This window comes from Mya arenaria, chromosome 11 (genome assembly GCF_026914265.1).
Source record: "Mya arenaria isolate MELC-2E11 chromosome 11, ASM2691426v1".
Taxonomy (NCBI): Eukaryota; Metazoa; Mollusca; class Bivalvia; order Myida; family Myidae; genus Mya; species Mya arenaria.
The window spans coordinates 52,130,651-52,137,833 of NC_069132.1; the positions used below are offsets into that span (position 1 = coordinate 52,130,651).

At 35.9% G+C, this 7,183-nt stretch overlaps 2 pseudogenes; one reads left to right on the forward strand and one right to left on the reverse strand.

Moving 5' to 3' along the window:
* The first annotated feature begins 270 nt into the window (after positions 1-270).
* On the forward strand, positions 271-1,991 carry LOC128208611 (uncharacterized; annotated as a pseudogene).
* An 802-nt stretch (positions 1,992-2,793) lies between these two features.
* On the reverse strand, positions 2,794-5,286 carry LOC128208612 (uncharacterized; annotated as a pseudogene).
* Between the last annotated feature and the right edge of the window lie 1,897 nt (positions 5,287-7,183).

Sequence of the window (7,183 nt, forward strand, 5' to 3'; positions counted from 1 at the left end):
AAAAGTGGTACGTTTAAGTCCGCTGCAAATAGATCGCGTAGTAATCTTATTTAGTAGTTAAAATTTATGACTTAACTCTTGGGAATCGTAATTATGTTTGCAATAATACACTTCACTGGCAATCAATTTAAACTGAGAGCATTAAATACAACTCTTAAACACTACATTTAATTAATGCTTTTATTCAAAAAAATACGGACTACTTCAACAGATGTACCGGCATACATCCGAGGTTGTTTTTGAAAAAAATGGCCGAGGAGCTCCGAATGACTGGGTGAAGCATGCAGCCATATTGCCGCGGTGCTATTTGCAGTCGAGGATTTCGTTGCAAAGGGCCTAAACCAGGTGTCATGCATGGATCAGATCTGCAAATGGAACGCTTCTTCCAGGCAAAATGTTGAGCCGACCAGTATCACAACATCAGAATTGTAAAGTAGGTGTAAATGCATGTTTATTAGGGAGACATGTCCTGAGGCTGTTACCGTTACTTGAATAATAAAATCTATGGCCGAAAACAGGACATCCCTCGCTCATCTGACCAACACTTAACTGCATTACTATAGCAGCCAGCTCTAATGCAAGACAGCATTAGTGCTTTTTTGATACATATTGCAAACTTATTAATTAAACAATTATATTATTTTAATAATTCCATTGGCTCAAATGTAATTCCACTTCATAAATTTATCTACAGCCTTTAGTATGATTGAAAATGAAAATAAACAATTATGCTTAAACAACATATTTTTTTCAGAAAGGAACATGACAAAGTTCTTAAGGCACGAGAGATGTTTGACTGCTCTGGATACGACCCAAAAAACACAGATGACAGAGTTGTTCATGTGGACAGTAATAAGACACTAACTAAAATCTTGAAGAGACATAATGGCACATGCAACTTCCTTCGGTATGCAGATGCAACAAATACAGTCACTCAGAAGTCAGAAGTGTCCATTGACAATAGTGAAGACATTCCATTGATAAAATGCTGTCCTCCATCATTGGATGAAATTAACAATGCATGTTTTATCTTCAAACATAAGCTTTGTGTTAGTGATGAAGAGAGACATAAGCTTGAGAGACAAACAATAGGTCAGTCTGACAGTAAGAAGTGGAAGGATGCCAGGCGTTATCGATTGACTGCTTCAAACTTCCATAGAATATTTAGACGTAAAGAAAAAAACCAGCCCAAAAGCCACTGTAGATGCCTTGTTGTATAAGCAGACCAAACAGACTAGTGCCATGGCATTTGGTTTGCAGCAAGAGGACTTGGCTGCAAAGCGGTATTCTAAGGAAACTGGTGCCAAGGTTGTTAACAAGGGTCTCGTGGTGGACAGGGAGTACCCTTATCTGGGGGGCCTCTGTGGACAGGGTAAATATTACAGAAAACAAAATAGTAGAAATAAAGAGCCCTTCATCAACTTGGGGAATGACATTGGCCGAGGCTGCAAAGAAACTGAAGTGTCTCAAGCACAATGAAAACGATGACATTGTGCTGAACCCTAGTCATGATCCAGGGCCAGATGGGTATTCTTGGAATCCCCAAATGTGACTTTGTCATCTGCAAAAAGGAGGATATTCTTATTCATGAAGTAACATTTGACTCCATATTCTGGGAAGATTGTAAAAGAAAGCTTGTTTCTTGTTATGAAAATATTATTGTTCCAGAAGTTGTCTTCCCCAGAGTGAAACATGGCTTAGAGCCTCACGTGTATATGTTTGTTAAGTAAAGTTCAATGCAGGAAGCATGTTTCTCTATAGCTGAATAACTTGCATTATTAGTCGTCAACACTAGTGCATTCATATCATATTGACACCTCAGTGAATGTTGCTAATTAAGTTATTTATTCAGTATAAATGTTATTTTGTTTTGCATTGTATAGTGTACATAAACTCATTTTGCTGTTTCAAAGTGCTTCCATGTCATAATGACACCAATTAAATGTTTGAATGTGATTCATTCAGGAGCAGCCTTTTGCACTCATTGCCAATACTTGTAAGATTTATTTTAAAACTAAGAAAAATTGACAAGAATTGTTTTCAGTTCTTAGTTGTTCTCCTGAAATAAACACAGAGCTTTTCTATGGAACTATTAAAATTTGTGAACCTGTACTTTTGTCTTTGTATATCTTCTGTTTAGTAATTACATGACACTGGTCGTCACTTAACCATTCATTTGGCTAATAGAGATATTAAAGTTTGTCAATGAATATTTAAAAAAGGGATTACATTGATAGCCTCATACAAACAAACTCTGGCCTCTTTGTAGGCGGAATGAGATTGGTGTCAATATAGTATCATGTTGCAATAAAGTTGAAATGAAGTAATAGAGTAACCTTTTCACAAACATTTATTTGCATAGTTCAGTATACAGTTAACAATGAAAAAGAAATATCAAGTCAATATTTTTTTAACAATCAACATGTCAATACATTTTGTTTGACATGTTTGTCAATACATTTGGTTAAACTCAACATGTCAATACATTTGGTTAAACTCAACATGTCAATACATTTGGTTAAACTCAACATGTCAATACATTTGGTGAAACCCAACATGACAATACATTTGGTCAAACTCAACATGTCGATACATTTGTTCAAATTCAACATGTCAATACATTTGGTTAAACTCAACATGTCAATACATTTGGTTAAACTCAACATGTCAATACATTTGGTGAAACCCAACATGACAATACATTTGGTCAAACTCAACATGTCGATACATTTGGTTAAACTCAACATGTCAATTCATTTGGTTAAACTCAACATGTCAATAGATTTGGTGAAACTCAACATGTCAATACATTTGGTTAAACTCAACATGTCAATACATTTGGTTAAACTCAACATGTCAATACATTTGTTTAAAGTCAACATGGTAATACATTGGTTAAGTGTACATGACAATACACCGGTAACAATCACCATATCAATACTTTCTTAAAAATCAGCACATCAAAACATTGGAAGCAATCATCATGATTCAAATCTTGAGAATGGGGGTTTGAAAATTAGTCAGGTAACTGCAAGTTTTTTAAGATATCTTCAGCTACCATATGGAGACTTGCTGGGATTGTTCCATTCAATATATTGAAAGTCTTGATGCGTTGAATGGCACGCTCCACATGTATTCTGACCTCGGCTATCCGTCTGGTTTTCTCAACTTGTTGAAGTGTCAGTTGATGATTTCCATTTTTAAACGGTGGAATATTCAGGTCTGCTCCTTGTTTACTAAGCTCAGAACTGATTTCAAATCCACTGTCTGCCATAATGCAGTCACCTTACTGAATATGGTGAAGTAAGCCACAGTGCTTGACAATGAGTTTGTCAGATGCACTTCCACCATAAAGAGGGGAGACATATGCCACTGTACCACCTGGTGTAATACCAATAAGAATTTCACGGGTATTTCGATGTTTATAGTTCAACCAGGTCTGTCTTTGAGCTTTAAGTACATTCGGCTTTTGCACATATATCTCGGTGCAGTCTATAATAAGTCTTGTATTCGGGAATTTACTGAAGGACTCGGGCAAATTTTGTTTGACTTGCTCCGCACTTGGGTAGGGAAAAAGTGCCTCAAGTTCCAGACGAAAGAACCTTGCCCAGGTATTGAACACTGAAGACATGTAACCAACTGAAACATTAAACCTCTCTGCTATGTCCTTGATTGCAAGTCCAAGTCTTAACCTTACTAATGTCCCAAAGAACTGATCTAATAAAGACATTTTTTGTTCCCCCTTTCTTTTCCCGGTCTTTGTTTGTTTCCCTTTCCAGTACACTAATCTTTGCGCTTTTGGTTTGAGGTACTCGAACAAGGCATGGAAAGTTTCATTATTTGGTAAACCAGTGTAAAACTGAACTTTCTTGGATGACGCAAGGATAATTTTTGCACTGAACAACTTTTTTTAACTTCATTACACTCATTTTGTAAAGTTGATACTTTTTCTTTCAGTGTGTTTATCATTTTTTGTTGATTTTTTTTATTTTGATCTCTGTCAAATTATGTCCAACTTCAGTTTCAAAAGAGTCAATTTGAACACACTTATGACTTGGTCTGCATTCTGGCATTTGTGTGGACTTGTCTTGAACTGGAATGGCAGTAAACAAACAACAACTGAGTTCGTCTTTGTTTGTTTGTATGGATACTGACTGCATCGGAGGATCTTTAGACATATTTGGAAATACAGCTTTAGCATACATGTGGTCCTCCTGATGAATTGGAAACTGTAAATACAGAAATGATGGGAAAGAACATTCAAAGTCAGCAAATTCACATAAACATTCACAGATTTGTGGGTAATATGTATCGTATTTACTTATGACTGCCGCAAGCAGAACACCAATGTTTATTACTTTTAAGCCATTTGCTACGTATCATATGTGCCTTGCAATATATGGTATATGAATAATTTGAGAATATTGCAGTTTTTTCAGGAAAAAAATCATAACTTAAATGATTAATGGCTGTCAACCTCATTGTTAGACACCAAACGTTTTTGACTGCAGTCAGACAGACTCCAAATTCAATATCTAGAAGTTCTGCCTCAAACTCTCTGATACTTTTTTGGTTGTGACGCTTAACTGTACCTGAATGATATTTGCGGAGGAAATATCAGGAATTTTTGGTTCAGACTGCGACAGGTTTTCCGTCTTGATCTGCACTTCATGCTGAACATCGTTTATGTCAACCTCGTTGATCACAAGCTTCCTTCGTACGTTGTATCGAATATGCTTTGCTTTAAGACTAGTCTCCACAGCTTCAAGGTATACTCGAGCCTTCGTGCTTGTTGCAGTCAACCTTAAATTATAAAAGAAAGTTGTTACATGTAGTAAAACTATTTGTTTAGTATGTCATTATCTTAGAAATCAATGTTTTATGTTCTGCCCGAATTACTTTGGATTCAAGCCCCGTACCAATTAAAGGCATGTACTGTCTATTATAGGTAATAAGCAGATGGGGCAGGAATAAGAGGTTTAGCACACAAACACTAAAAAATGGTATATAAATATATCTTTTATAAAGAACAATACTGGGTGAAATTTGTTACCTAGGTTGGGTTGGCTGACCAGGTGTTGTAATAGTGACAGGCAGTTTCTGAGTATGTATATAGTCGACACTGTGTAGATTATCGCTTTTAACACCATTTACAAAATGTGCTCCGCATACTCTTGTATAAAGAGTCACTATGAATTTGTTTTTCCCATGACACTGGCGACCAGTAGCTTTAATCCACGATTTTCGAAGACCTTCAGGCTTTTTTGGAATTCTGTGGTAGGGCATCTTTGCGACAGACCTTCTTATTGCTGCATCCTACTACACAATAAAAGTCTCTTCCACCCATAATGAAAAAAACAAAGTCTTCACTTTCAGAACAAATTGATCTGTGTCATTTTTTTGGCGTTGTTTACTACTCCCCAAATAAGGAAATCACATAGGGGAATCTTTTTAACCGATACTAGCGATAGGCGAGTTAAAAATACACACTGTTACGAGTGGTTTGATGTGGTAAATCCCAAAGCGTGACGTAAACCATGCGAACGTTTTTTAACCACGATCCGTTTACATTATAGATATATAGGTAGATTTATTTCAGTAAGGAATGCACATACATGGACATTTAAAATAAACAACATGTACAGTAAATAACATTATACATACATGATATTATCAATAGCCATGACAGGCACACCGAACCAAGGATGACACAAAAAAGAGAAAACTCTTATTTCCATTGTGGTCCTTTGTTTTGGTGGCATGGCATAGGGAGGCATTGCATATTTAAGTAATAATATAGCTGTAATCGAAATTGCACAAATATATTGAAAGTTAGTCTTTATGCATTAAAATAAATATTGCCGTAGTTGTATCACAGTCACTTTACATAATTTAGTAACATAAAGTTATACTTGCGAAAGTTATATATAACTATCACATTAAAGTATGAATATGACAGTATGTATTACTTATAAAATGCGAGGTTAAGTTAAAATAGTTCCTTTACTGAAAATCTTTGAATAAATAAATGAAAAAAAGCTTTTTCATTGCATAACTAATTATGCCAAATTATCTAAAAAAAAGATTCTTTACTAGCAATTTAAAAACTTTAACCCAAAACCTTTGACCTCTGGAACAGCATAAGCCCCTTTCTGGCATTAAGTTAATACGTTTTTTTTCTAAACAGGTATACGCCAATTTAATAAGTTTCCGATAGTCAATATTAACGAGAATGGAGTAGCCCCCACTTATCAGATTTCAACCCAGAATGCATTTCAAAGGAAAATGGACCCGCGCATGCGCATTAAATCAATGAACTGGTCTATTTGAGGTATGTTCCGAATATTTCAATGAGTGATGTGGTTTCTGTTTTGTTTTCCTTGTTGTAGTGTGTGCGTGTTCAATGTTCACTAATGTGTTTTAATAAATAAGAAACACAAGTATCTAACTATTTATAACGAACTACGCTACGCTTACTATGCGTTTTTGTCGTAAAATATTTTTTTTGCTTTCTTTTGGATGTTTGGATGGCTGACCTTACCAATTTAGAGTTAACCGTTTAAGGTAGCATTTGAGATATTGTTGTAGGTAAAACAGATCTTGTTCTTCTGCTCATAAGCAATTCCACAGGTGCTTGCTTACAATCTGACATGGGTGTATTCCTGTATTCTAGCAATGCTAGATATGGGTCATGACCACTGTTTTTGGCCTTTACTAGCAGTCGTTTTACAGTCTGTACCGTACGTTCTGCAAGTCCGTTTAAACTTGGATGTCGGACTTGATTTGACATGTTCAATGTGCCATGAATCGACAAATGTCTTGAATGTCTTGATGTGTACTGAGGTCCATTGTCACTGAAAATATGTATTGGTATTCCGTGTGTACTGAAACGTGATTTGAGTTTTCTGACAATAGTCGATGATTTTGTGTCAGGCAGCTTGTCTATTTCAAAATATCTGCTATAATAATCAACGACAAGTAAGTACTCATTTCCATCAAAATGGAACAAATCAGTGGCCACTTCTTGCCATGGTGCTTTTCGTGGGTTGTTATGGGCTCTTTTCCTGAATTGAGTTTCTGCGTGACAAACACATTTTACAGTTCAGAACGAAGTCATTTATTTGTTTGCTCATGCCTGGCCAAAACATCACGTCCTTGGCTCTCTGTAGGCTTTTTGTCAGTG